The 13,808-nt window shown below is 45.7% G+C and overlaps 1 pseudogene; it reads left to right on the forward strand.

Moving 5' to 3' along the window:
- Positions 1 to 2,858: 2,858 nt before the first annotated feature.
- On the forward strand, positions 2,859 to 13,152 carry LOC101603526 (annotated as a pseudogene).
- Positions 13,153 to 13,808: the final 656 nt, after the last annotated feature.

A 13,808-nucleotide genomic window follows, 5' to 3' on the forward strand; every position in this document is an offset into this window, starting at 1 on the left:
TGGGTGGTGTATTCATGGTCTCTCAACGGAGGCCGTTACTCCCACAAGACATGCACAACATTGAACCCATCAATAATTTGGCATAGAGGGTGGGGGAGGACAAAAACAATGAGACATTAAAGCAGAAGGATTGCTTGGAAAGAGGAGGGAGTTCTGTGGGATGGGGTGGGGAGGGGACAAAAAAAGAGCAAGAAGGGAATATGATCAAATGACATTACTTTCATGTTTTAAAATCCTCTGTAAAAAGATGAAACTAGGGTCCCAAATCCACTTCAAAGGCACCTTCCCAGTGTCCCAAAAGGCCTCTGAATAGGCACCACTTTTTAACTTCCACCATTTCCCAATAGCGCTGTCACAGGGGACCCGTTGTTTGTTTATTTAGTGATGCTAGAAATCAAACCCTTGGCTTTGCTCATGCTAGGTATGCTCCCTACCACCAAACTGCATCCCTAGCCCAGGACCAAGCCTTTAACACAGACCTTTGGGAGACACTTAAGAAAACCACTGAGAATTCCCTCTCTCTCTCTCTCTCTCTCTCTCTCTCTCTCTCTCTCTTTCTCTCTCTCACTCATTCCTCTAGCCATCCGCTTCTCTCCCGTCCTCTCTCTCCACATCCTGCATGCTGGGCTTTGTTCCCACCTACCTGCTTTTCTCCTAAACAATTTTTCTACCTATTTTTTCAATTATTACAACAAAAGCTTTCAAGTTAAGGGAAACAATGCTGTTTTCTTAGCAGAGCCAGCTGTTCCCGACACAAAGTCACAGTGACACTAAACACTGCTAGCAATTGTTATGAAAATGTATTTCTCTGTAGCCTGTTGTCATGGAAGCTAAGATCAAGACATGCCTGCTACATGCAGCAATTTATACTGATTTGAAAGACTGTTTGGGGGAAAACATTAAAATGCATAATCAAATGCATTTGAAACCATAGCCCAACAAAGTACAATATCAGTTATTCAAATAACATTTCTAAAGCAGAGTACATCATTTATTTCAATCAATGTTGCGTTCATTATTTACGTTCAGGGAGTTACTCTAATTTCCAACACACTGGCAAGTTTATTGTTTTCCTCAGCATTAAAATTTTTCCTGTTACCTTCGCCCAGGCACTGCCTGACCCATTGCAGACACTAATACCGAAGTCACCTTGTGACAGCCAGAGCTGCTGTGGCATTTTTCTCCACTGCTTCTTTGTTTGCTGGGCTGGGGATCATCTCTTAGGTGCATTTCTGCCCTGGACAGCCACTGCTTGAAATGTCACAGCCTGGCCAATTCTCCTTCATCCAGACCGAGATTTCCACACATGATACTGTATCATATAGATCACATTTTTGCTCCTCCATGGCAGGGAGTGGGGAGAAAAATCCAAGGATACCAAAACAAGAAATATAAAGGGTTTAAGATGCAAAGAATTGAGTACAAAAATACCATTTTTATTAACAATTTGGATGGTGGGTTTGCCCCCAGTTACCCCTTGAAATCACCCAGGAAGATGCCTGGCATTTTGGCAGGGAGGGAAACAGAGGCATGGGAAGAGTAAGGGACTCTAGTCACAGAACAGATCACTAGATAAGCTAGTTTGAAGACTTAGAATTCTGACATTCCTAAGTCATTCCTAAGCCCCAGACTGTGGAACATGGGTCTAAGAAATTTTACTGACACTTGCTAAAGTTTAACTGACTGCACTTCTGCCAAGGATAATTAGTTACACTGATTTTTCCACAGCTATGTAATACACACTAACATTTTGCCCTTGACTTTATAAAACTGATTTTTATCCCACTTTTGAAGCGTTACTGATTTCATTCTCTTAAATCCTGCCCACTCAAAATTGGCCTTTGTTTGCCAAAAGCTCCCCCCAGAGATTCAGCTTTCCCTCTTAAATTCTGCACCCATGTTAAATATTTACATCTACATTTAGGATGGGATAATGTCATCCCTCTCCCTCTCACTCATCTCACAAGATCCAGTCAACTTGATCCTGTGATTGAAAAGGGAAGCAACAATCAAAAGCCTTTAACTGCTAAGCCAGCTCCCCCAGTCCCCAAAGGAAGCAACAAAAAGATGTCATTGATTGCCCACAAGAATAACAGATCCCAGAAGTGGCAAAGCCAGCATGACAGCAAGGTTGCTTCGTCCCAGAGCCAGTGTGCTCAGCCACTCCGTCAGCAACCTAGGCCATCTCTGTGAAAGAGAACAGTTAAGAGTTAGGGCTTTATGGGCATGGTGGCCCACGCCTTTAATCCCAGCACTCAGGAGGCAGAGGTAGGAGGATCGCCAAGAGTTTGAGGCCACCCTGAGACTACGGAGTGAATTCCAGGTCAGCCTGAGCTAGAGTGAGACCCTACCTTGAAAAAAAGGAAAAAGAAAAAGAAAAAAAAAAAAGGAAAAAATAAAGCATTAGGGCTTTAGAACCCAGCAAACGGAGGTCCATGTTCCACCTGCACACATGACCTTGTATAAGGGACTGCACTAGACCCCAAGTTCATATGCGGTCATAAATAGAGTTAAACCTGCTAAATAAAGGCAATGACACTGCCTGGCTCATACTATGCTTTCCAGAAATGGTAGCTACTTGCTTGTTAATAAATAAACAAGTTTAGCCTGGTGTGGTAGCACATGCCTTTAACCCCAGCACTCAGGAGGCAGTGGTAGAAGGATTGCTGTGAGTTTGAGGCCATCCTGACACTACATAGTGAATTCCTGGTCAGCTTGGGCTAGAGCGAGACCCTACCTCAAAAAAAGGGGGGGGGGGAATAAATAAGTTCAGAGCAAATAACTTTCGAATTTGGACTCCTGGTAGAACAGTCCAAGGAAGAAATGGATTGGAGAAAAGGACACATATATGAAAGTACATGCCGCCCAAGTCTGAGTATCTGAATTCAGACCCCAGATCCCACAGAAAGCCAGAAGCTGTAGCAGCCTTTCCTGAAAATTCCCTGGAAATTCACAAATGGAGCAGTGAGCAATGGGAGGCCCTCCCTCTAAATGAGGTGGAATGAGAGGACCCATCAAATGTTGCCCGAGGACACCCATGCCATGGCATGCACACACGTGTGTGTACACACCAAATAAATGAATTAATTACTTTAAAAAACATGCTCTATACAATCTTCATTTTCCACAAACATGTGGGCCAGGTGATATGAAGCATGGTATGAGCAGGGAGCAGATCAAGCTTTATCAAACAAGAGGAGGCTGGCTGTGTTTGGGACAAATAAAGCTAAGGAAGGAAGCCAATAAAGACTGGCTCTGGGGATAGACGACATGCTAATGAGAACATTTAGAGCAGTGACTTCCCCTAGGATGGTTGAATTAAATGCTCACTTCAGCCAAACAACTAGTCAAGATTGTTTCTTAGCCAACTCCACATTTGCCTGAATTAAACAACTCCTTGGTACAGAGTAATCATTCTTCCTCTATCTTTGTGGGGAGAGAGCTCAGTGATAGAGGGCCTGCCTAGTATGCACAAGGCCTTGGGTTTAATCCTCAACAGCATAATAAAAAGAGAGGAGAAAGGGGAAGGGGGGGGGAGAAAGAAAGAGGGCTGGAGAGATGGCTTAGTGGTTAAGCTCTTACCTATGAAGCCTAAGGACCCCAATTTGAGGCTCAATTTCCCAGGACCTACGTTAGCCAGTTGCACAAGGGGCGCACACATCTGGAGTTCATTTGCAGTGGCTGAAGGGCCTGGCGCGCCCATTCTCTCGCTCCCTCTGCCTCTCCCTCTCCCTCTCCCTTTCTCTCTGTGTCTGTCACTCTCAAATAGATAAATAAATGAACAAAAAAGAAATGAAAAAGAAAGAAAGAAAGAGAGGAAGGAAGGAAGGTGAAAAGAAAGTAAAGGGGAAAAGGATGAAATAGGAGACAGGAAAAATGTAAGGAAAAAAGGAGAAAAGGAAAGAAGAAGAGAAGAAAAGTGAAGGAAAAAAAGAGGACTAATCATATGCTCTAGGATATGATGTTTAGATCACATTCTATGAGGAAGACATTCTTTGATCAGTAAATACTATCACATGATTTATTTGAGGGGGGCATCACTTTCATGGCTGGTGGTTTTATATGATAATCACCAGTCCCTAGGGACTTGGAATAATTTCACCATCAAAATTTTCCATTACAGTGGCATTATAGCTCTGTTTCAACAAGCTTGCTCAAGTAACTTTCCCATTGCAAATTCACATGATAATAGCATTATAAATGGCATCTCCAAAGACTTCAATTAAAATTGATTTGTCATTGTAATCTTAGCTAATAATGGTTTGGTAATGGCATTATAATGAGGAGATCAAAGACTTACATTGAAATTATTTTGGCATTGTTATCCTAGAATCTAAATGGCTTTGAATAGGCTGCGCTATACATAGATTTGAAACTGTTGTGTCATAGTGATATTAAAAGAGAAGAGAATTAGCAATGGAATCATCCACTCCTTTTCCCCAAAGCCCAGTTTGGAATTTCTGCTACTGTTTTCATCTCACATAAAGGTGGAGTTCAAACAGAGCTGTGTCTCTAACTCCTTCTAGACCAGTACTGCAGGGATAAGAGGAAAGAGACTGAGGGGGGCTGATCATGAGAGGCCAGAAAGGCTTCTCCCAGCAGACAGCCCAGCTCAGCCTCCACTAGCCAACACCAGGGCCTGGGCAAGCCTCTACGCTGTGGTGGAGTGAGATCAGGCTGATGGGAGGCCAGAACCAGACCTAAGCCAAGGAGTCTTGCTCATGAACACAACCCTCCTGCATGGTTGCCAGGTGTCATGGGTGTCAGGGTGCTGCAACTCTGGAGCTGTAGCTCCTCTTGTTTCTCTTCCCTTGGGGTTTTGGCCGTCGTATGGCTTTGACCTGAGGCTCCCAGACAGTGAAACCTGTTGTGTATATGGCTTTTTTTCTGTGGTGAGGTGTTTTGTTTGCAGGGTTTTTTTTTTTAATTATTTATTTATTTGAGAGCTACAGACACAGAGAGAAAGACAGGTAGAGAGAGAGAGAGAGAGAGAGAGAGAATGGGCGCGCCAGGGCTTCCAGCCTCTGCAAACGAACTCCAGACACGTGCGCCCCCTTGTGCATCTGGCTAACGTGGGACCTGGGGAACCAAGCCTCGAACCGGGGTCCTTAGGCTTCACAGGCAAGCGCTTAACTGCTAAGCCATCTCTCCAGCCCTGCAGTTTTTTTAATTCAAGTTTTGTTATGGTTTATTTGCTTGTTTTTTAAGATTTTTTATTTTTATTTTTATTCATTTATTTGAGAGAGAGAAAGAGGCAGAGAAAGAGAGAATGGGAATGCCAGAGCCTCTAGCCACTACAAAGGAACTCCAGATGCATGCGCCACCTTGTGCATCTGGCTTACATGGTTCCTAGGGAATTGAACCTGGTTTCTTTGGCTTTGCAGGCAAATGCCTTAGCCACTAAGCCATCCCTCCAGCCCTATTTGCTTGTTTTTAAGCAGGGTCTTGCCTAAGGCTCCTGACTCACCATCCTCTTGACTCAGTTTCCTGAGTGCTGGAATACCCTACTGTTTTTAAATATTTTTATTTTCATTTGTTTATTTATTTGACAGAAAAAGAGGGAGAGGGAGAGAGAGAATGGGAGCGCCAGGGCCTCCAGCCACTGCAAACGAACTCCAGACGCTGACGAACCCTGGTGCATCTGGTTATCGTGGGTCCTGGGAAATCAAACCTGGGTCCTTTGGCTTTGAAGGCAAACACCTTATCTGCTAAGCCATCTCTCCAGCCCACCCTACTGTTTTTATATTTGTGTATTTTGACAAAGACTTAAATGACATAAACCACAGGCTTGGTTTATATTATTTTGCAGAATCACCTGGTTTATTTTTATTACACTGGACAGCATGCTAACCAGAAATCATACAGTCTTTAGTATGTGAAGGATACTATCCTAAATGCTTTAAAGATAGTCAACTTGAGCTGGGCATGGTGGTGCACACCTTTAATCCCAGCATTCGGGAGGCAAAGGTAGGAGGATCACCAAGAGGACGATGCTACCCTGGGACTACATAGTGAGTTCCAGGTCAGCCTGGGTCACAGTGAGACCCTACCTCAAAAAAAAAACAAAAAAAAGATAGTCAACTCACAGTATTTGAAGTGGCTATGTTTCATAAAGTTGCCAGGAATACTGTATTAATAAACACAGAACCAGGCTGGGGCTGTAGCAAGGTGGTAGAGTTCTTGTTGCCTAGGACACTCAAGGCCCTGGGTTCTATCCCCAGCACCACATAAACAAGGCATGGTGGCACGTTACTATAATTTTAGCACTTGGGACAAGGAGGCAGGAGAAACAAAAGGTCAAGGTTATCCTCAGCTATATGTTGAATTTAAGGCCAGCCTAGGATACATGACACCCCATCTCAAAAGAAAAAAAATTAATTTCCTAGAGGAGAAGCAAGGCTAGATCATGCTGCCGCTAGGCCTGGCATTTTTGTTTGTTTGTTTGTTTGTTTATTCGTTTGTTTGTGTTTTCAAGGTAGGGTCTCACTCTAGCTCAAGCTGACCTGGAATTCACTCTGTAGTCTCAGGGTGGCCTTGAACGCAAGGCGATCCTCCTACCTTTGCCTCCCAAGTGCTGGGATTAAAGGCGTGCACCACCATGCCTGGCTTCTTGTTTGTTTTTTTTTTAATATTTATTTATGAATGAGAGCGAGGGAGCAGATAGAGAGAGAGGGAGAATTGGTAACTTAGGGCCTCCAGCCACTGCAAATGAATGCCAGACATGTGTCACCTTGTGCATCTGGCTTACATGGGTCCTGGGGAATCAACCTGGGTCCTTAGGCTTCATAGGCAAGGGCCTTAACCACTAAGCCATCCCTCCAGCCCCCAGCATTCTTATTAACTGATGTATACAGAATTCTGTTTTCTGAGTGTTTCAGTCTGATGATACTTTATGTGAAACAGTTGTTTCATGCCCATTGAACTCATGACCAACAGCACAATAACTCAATATTTCCATTTCTGCCTGAGTGCTCAACAGCATTCTTGTACCAAAGAGCAGTAGAGAGGACTCCAGTGCTATGCTGTTTACACAGCAAAAGGCAAAACTGCAGTGCATGTGGCATTAATTAGGCCATGAAAACAACCCAGGTTTACAATGCAAGAGTAGAAAAGGGAAGCCAGGTGTTACTTCATGCAACTTCCCCTGGGAACATGCACATGAAGCAGCTCAACTTTTCACTGCTCTGCCAATGTCCATGCATGACCACAACATGGTCACATGTATTGGCTTTGGGGCTGACAAATAGATTTCAGTGAATAAGAAAATTCACAAACGCAGAATGCTTGAAGACTAAGAATTGACTATATAAGAATTCATTTAGGGCCTGGATAGATGGCTCAGCAATTAAGACACTTGTCTGCAAAGCCTAATGACCCAGGCTTGATTCCCCAGTACCATGCAGACCCACATGTACAGAGAAGTGCATGCCTCTAGAATTCATTTGCAATGGTTGGAGGCCCTGATGTTCCCATTCTCTCTCTTTCTCTCTCCTTTCTCTGTCTCTCCCCACTTGCAAATGAATAAACTTATTTAAAAGATTATTGATTTATTTTCTAAACTAGGAATTACTGTTAGCCATCTCACAGATGAGGAAACAGAGAAAATCAACAATTTGCCAAATTATTTTTGGCTTATTTGAGGTAGAGTCTTGCTCTATTTCAGGCTAACCTGGAATTCACTACATAGTCTCTGTATGACCTCAAGCTCACAGCGATCCTCCTACCTCTGTCCCCTGAGTGCTGGGACTAAAGGCATGAGCCACCATACCCAGCGGCCAAATTATTTTTTTCTTTCTTCTTTAAGGAAATTTCAATTCAGAGAAAATAGCATGACCCAAGTTTCTGGGTGGGATTCTTTTCTTCTTTCTGGATCTGTGGACCTCCAAATTTCTAGGCTTTTAAATTATCCAAAATGAAGGTATATTATTCAGCTTTCTGTTACCATAAGAAACTACCTGAAACCAGCTACTTATAAAGTAAAAATATACTGATTTAGCTAACTGTTTTGGAGATTCAAAGTTCAAGGTCAAGAGCCCCATTGATCTGCTGTATGGAAATGATGGTAGATGATAAATATGGCAGGAGCACATTGAGAACAGCCACATCTATACAGCAGAGGGAAGGAGGAAGAAAGAAAAGGAGCAGTGAAAGAAAGAGGGAGAGAAAGAGAGGGGGAGAGAAAGAATGAAGAAAAAAGAAAAAGAAAGGAAGGAAAGGAGAAAAACAGGGCCCCCAAATCCCCTTTGAGACAATACTTCCCATGACCTAAAGATTTCCTGGATGGCTTGGTCTCTTCCAAGTATTTTCTGTAGAGCTGGTTCAGTGTTCATATATTCCTTTAGCCTGCTTCAGTTGTGGACTGTCCTTATTTCTCCATCTGTTTGTATGGATAGCTTTAGCTTGGCAAGATAAAGTAATCTTGGCTGACAGTTGTCATCTTTCACAACTTGGAATACATCTTCCAAGCCCTTCTGGCTTTTAAAGTTTGTGTTGAGTAATCTGCTGTTATCCTGATGGGCTCATCTTTGTATGTGACTTGATTTTTCTCTCTAACTGCTTTCAATATACTTTTTTTGGTTGGTGTGTTCTGTAGTTTAATTATAATATGGTAAAAGGTTCTTTCCTGATTTTGTCTGTTTGGCATTCTAAACACTTCCTGTATCTGTATTGGCATCACTTTTCCTATTTGGAGGTAGTTTTGTTCTATGATTTTTTAGAAAATACCTGCTATGTCTTTGGAGTAAAATTCTTCTCCTTCTACTATGCCCTGAATTCTTTTTCTTTTTCTTTCTTTCTTTTTTCTTTTTTTGTTTTGCTTTATTTTGTTTTGTTTTTGTTGTTTTGCTTTTTGTTTTTGAGGTAAGGTCTCACTCTAGCTCAGGCTGACCTAGAATTCACTAAGTAGTCTCAGGGACCCTGAATGTTTGATCTTTTCATAGTGTGTCAAATGTCTTGAAATTCCCATTCATGCCTTTCTATTAGTTTCTCTTTCTCTTTGTTGGACTGTATTACATCTGCCACCTGGTCTTCTAATTTAGATATTCTGTTCTCTCCTTCATCCATTCTACTGCTGAGACTTTCTACAGTTTTCTATTTGACTTACTCTGTTTTTCATTTCTAGTAGTTCTGATTGGTATTTTTCATTATTTCTATTTCCTTACTCATGTCTTGTATTGACCTCCTTATTTCATTAAGTTGGTTTTCTGTGTTTTCTTAGGATTCCTTCAAGAGTTTGTTTTCTTCTTTAATTCCTTTGATTTCATTGATTATAGATATAATTTTTTGTTTTTTGAAATCCTTGTCAGGCATTTCATCTAAAGCAGTCTCAACTACTGGAGGTCATTTCTGATGGATTTTTAATTTTTGGTGGGGTTATATTGTCTTGATTTTTTTTGTGTTTCTTGTATTACAATGTAGAGATTTTTGCATCTTGAGTTAATTTGATGCTTGGGCTTTCTAATTATCTGCAGTGTACTTGGCCATGTAAATCAACTTTATATATCTTCATTATAGGAGTTTAAGGTTGCAGGTACAGCTCTTATATTCCAAGAGAAACAGCAGAAGTGACCCTAGGTGTTCAGTTTGCCTGATGTTCAAGTATTCTAGTAGATTGGGTAGAGAAAATTACTGGCAAATTCTAAAATGCAACTGAACAATATACACATTCAATTAAAACCAGCAGAGTATTTATGCAAGCATGGGGGTTAAGACAAACAGATAATCTAATAAAGCCAAAGTCTCTAAGGGTGTGTGTTGCCCCACACCCTTAATCCCATCAACTAGGAGGTTGAGATTTTTGGTCTGAAATGGGTTCCAAGTCAGCCTGGGACCAGATCAGACCTTGCCCCCAATAATGACAGAAGAAAAAGACAAAGGCCCTAAAAATCAGGAAACATCAAAGGCAATAGTAGTCAACACCAAATTACAGCTTATTTGAGAAGGGTAAAGCTAACCAAGAATATATCACTCAAATGTAATACAAAGCCTCTCCTGACATGGAAAGAGAGATCAGCACTTCCAGTGCAGGCCTTCGTATCTGGCTTTGTGTAAGTAGGCCCTGTTACCTTTTGAACTGGCTTCCAATGTCACCAGTGCTGAGTGCCCACCTCGATCCCTCTCAGTTGTGCTGTGGAGTCTGTTAGGCTGTTTGGTTGCTGGATCTAGTGTCCTGATCAGCTGTGCTGGATGCTGCAGCCCTGGCAGTTGGGGGATGGGAGGCTGTGCAGGGTGCCTGGAGTGTTTCCGGAGCTGCTCAGCTGGTCCGGTTTGTGTTCCCCTTCAGCAGCTGCTCAACCAGTCCCTGCTGTCCACCCTTACTTGATCTCATAAAGGTCTATAACACTTCCCACGATCTTTACTCTGGTGGACAAGTCTTTATATATGGACAACTGAGAGATACTCAACATCCAGACCAGAGCAGACAGCAAGAAGATATACCAGACATGATTGGTGTTCAAATCTGTTTGTGCCCCTTCTCCCTGCCTACAAGAGCATCCATCTATGGTGCGCTCCATACTCAGGACAAGGGCTCCTCCTGGTCCTTGGAGAAGAGCCTTCATTAATATACGCTCATCAGAACAGTGCCATTTCTCTAATGAAAAGTTTAGGCAAACGGTTGGGGAGACTGATCAGTGGATAATGGCATTTGCTTGCAAAGCATGCCTGTCTCAGTTCAATTCCCCAGTGGCCAATGAGAAAGGGAGGTGGAGCCGGGAGAATCTGAAGACGTCTAACCTTCCTCGGTGTCTGGCAGTTCATCTGCATCAGCAAGAGACTTTGTCTCAAAGAAAGTGGAGCACAGAAACTTCATAGTTGTCCTCGGACCACCACACATGTACCCTGGCAGGCGTGTGCATGCACGCGAGCACACACACACAAATGAATAAAATTATAAAAAGAGCTTAGGTAAACACATGTTCTAGCCGAACACAATTCTAGCCAAGGGGAAGTGAAGGGAAATTTTTTTTTTTTTTTAAATTTTTGGAGGCATGGTCTTAGTACGTAGCCAAAGCTAGCTTCAAACTCACAGCAATCCTCTGCCTCAGCCTCCTGAGGGCGAGGACTACACACACGTTCCACCACCCAGCCTTTCCCTCTTTTTTTTTTTTTTTTTTTTTTTTTTGGTTTTTCGAGGCAGGGTCTCACTCTGGCTCAGGCTGACCTGGAATTCACTATGTAGTCTCAGGGTGGCCTCAAACTCTCGGAGATCCTCCTACCTCTGCCTCCTGAGTGCTGGGATTGAAGGCGTGCGCCACAACGCCCGGCTCTTTCCCTCTTTTAATACATATGTCTGAGAAGAGATAGAGTTCGATGTGGAGATGGGCAAGAGGCAAGAAGTGTACGGGCTCATTGTGTGGCTACAGGAGAACGTCCGGAAAGATTCGCTCCAGCTATGGCCAGGGGCAGCACGGTACCTGGAGCGGCTGATCAAGCTGGGCGGGAGGAGCGGGCTCCACCTGCCCAAGGAGACTCGGGAGAAGGTCAAGCGCATCAAGAAGCAGCTGAGCCTACTGTGTGCGGACTTCAGCAAGAACCTGAACGAGGACACCACCTTCACGTGCCCTTCCCGTACGACGAGCTGGGCGGGCTTCCGGAGAACTTACGTATTTATTTGAGAGGGAGAAAGAGATAGAGAATGGCACACCAGGGCCTCCAGCCACTGCAAAGGAACTCCAGACCCGTGCGCCCCCTTGTGCATCTAGCTGGCTTGCGTGGGTCTTGGAGAGTCCAACCAGGATCCTTTGGCTTTGCAGGCAAACGTCTTAACCGCTAAGCTGTCTCTCCAGCCCATCGGGGGACTTCTGGAACTTCTTGGAGAAGACTGAGGATGGCAAGCTGAAGGTCACACTCAAGTACCCCCCACTATCTGCCCCTGCAGAAGTGCCACGCCACGTACCTGACACGCGACAACTCCCGCTGCAGCGAGGGGAACGGCACCCTCTTCAAGGAGCTGGTGGCCCTGAGGGCGGAGGAGTCAAGCCTTCTGGGGTTCCCCATGCATGCTGACTATGTCTTGGAGATGAGACCGGCCAGACTGTGGCCACCTTCGTGGAAGAGCTGACGCAGAAGCTGAAGCCTCTGGGCGAGCAGGAGCAGGCCACGGTCCCGCCGAGGACGCGCAGCGCGGGCTGCCCTTCCACGGGCGCGTGCACGCCCGGGACGTGCGCTACTGCGCGAACCAGGGAGGGGGACGCGCTACCGCGTGCACCAGAGCCTGCTCCTTCCCCATGCGCGTGGTCACGCGCGGGAGCTCCTGCGCCTCCACCTCGCCCTGGAAGACGGCGCTGCTGCCTGGCACAACGACGTGCGACCGTCTGTGCGTGACGCCACCTGGGGGAGGTGATCGCGAAGTTCTACCTGGACCTTCACCCCAGGGAGGGGAAGTGCGGGCACGCAGCCTGCTTTGGCCTGCAGCCTGGCTGCCTGTGGCAGGACAGCAGCCGGCAGATCGCCATCGCAGCCATGGTGCCCAGCTTCACCAAGCCCACGCGGGATGCGCCCTCCCTGCTGCAGCACGAGGTGGAGACGTACTTCCATGAGCTGGGTCACGTGGTGCACAGGCTCTGCTCGCAGGCAGAGTTTGTCATGTTCAGTGGTGCCCACTTGGGGCGCGACTTCGTGGAGGCTCCATTGCAGCTGTTGGAAAGCTGGGAGTGGGAGAAGGAGTCCCTGCTGCGCATGTCACAGTACTATCTCACGAGCTGCTGGACAAGATCAAGTCACGCCAGGCCAACACAGGTCTCTTCCACCTGCGCCAGATCGTCCTGGCCAAGGTGGACCAGGCCCTGCACAGCCACACGGACGCAGACCCTGCTGAGGAGTACGCCCGCCTCTGCCATGGGATCATTGGGGTACCTACCGTGCCAGGAACCTACATGCCTGCCACCTTCTGCAGGGGGCTACAACGCTCAAGTACTAGGGCTACCTGGGGAATGAGGTGTATGCCATGAACAAGTTCCACACACGCTTCAAGCAGGAGGGCATCCTGACCCCTATGGTTGCTTGGGCTACCGCACCAACATCCTAAGGCCCGGCGGCTCCCGGACTGCCAGCGCCACGCTGAAGCTTATTCTGGGCCATGACCCCAAGCAGGATGCCTTCCTGCTGAGCAAGGGCCTGCAGGTGGAGGGAAGTGAGCCAGCTGCCTGCTGACAGCACCACCCGCAGTGCCCACCCGCTCCCAGTGCCTAAGCTCCAGCCCAGGATGGTGGGCGGCCAGTGTCACAGGGCTGGCCCTCCTTGTTGCACTAACGTCTCCCTGAGCAACACCCTGGTGTGTTGATGGTTCTGAGATGCCCCCATTAAACACTTCATACGGCGGGGGGGTGGGGGGGAGTAAATCTCCCTAAATAACGCTTATCCAATTTAACCTATATGTCTTCACTCTCGAATAATCTGATTTGCTTTTTCAGACGGTAGGGAGACCCCAGGAGATAAACCACCTATCCTACCTCAGTTAAGACCCAGGTGAAACCACAAAGGGATTGGGGAGATGAGCAAGAATGCTGCTTCTATGGTGAGCCTAACAATCAGCACCAGGATGAAGACAGACTCTGAGGATACTCAACACCGACCAAAGCAGAGATCCAGAGGCTCAGCACTGAAGTAGATTTAAAACACACCCACCAAGGCTCAGGGAATTTTGCAGAAGAGGAGGTGGAAAGATTCTAAGAGTCACAGGTTGAGATGTCATACCCAGAAGCATTGCCCACCCCCGAAATAACTGCTGTTCCCACAACACATAACCCACAACCCCATTGGGAATACTGGCAACCCCACAGAGAAGGGCCCCCAGCAGAATAGGGGCA

Source organism: Jaculus jaculus, chromosome 1 (genome assembly GCF_020740685.1).
Source record: "Jaculus jaculus isolate mJacJac1 chromosome 1, mJacJac1.mat.Y.cur, whole genome shotgun sequence".
NCBI classification, from domain to species: domain Eukaryota; kingdom Metazoa; phylum Chordata; class Mammalia; order Rodentia; family Dipodidae; genus Jaculus; species Jaculus jaculus.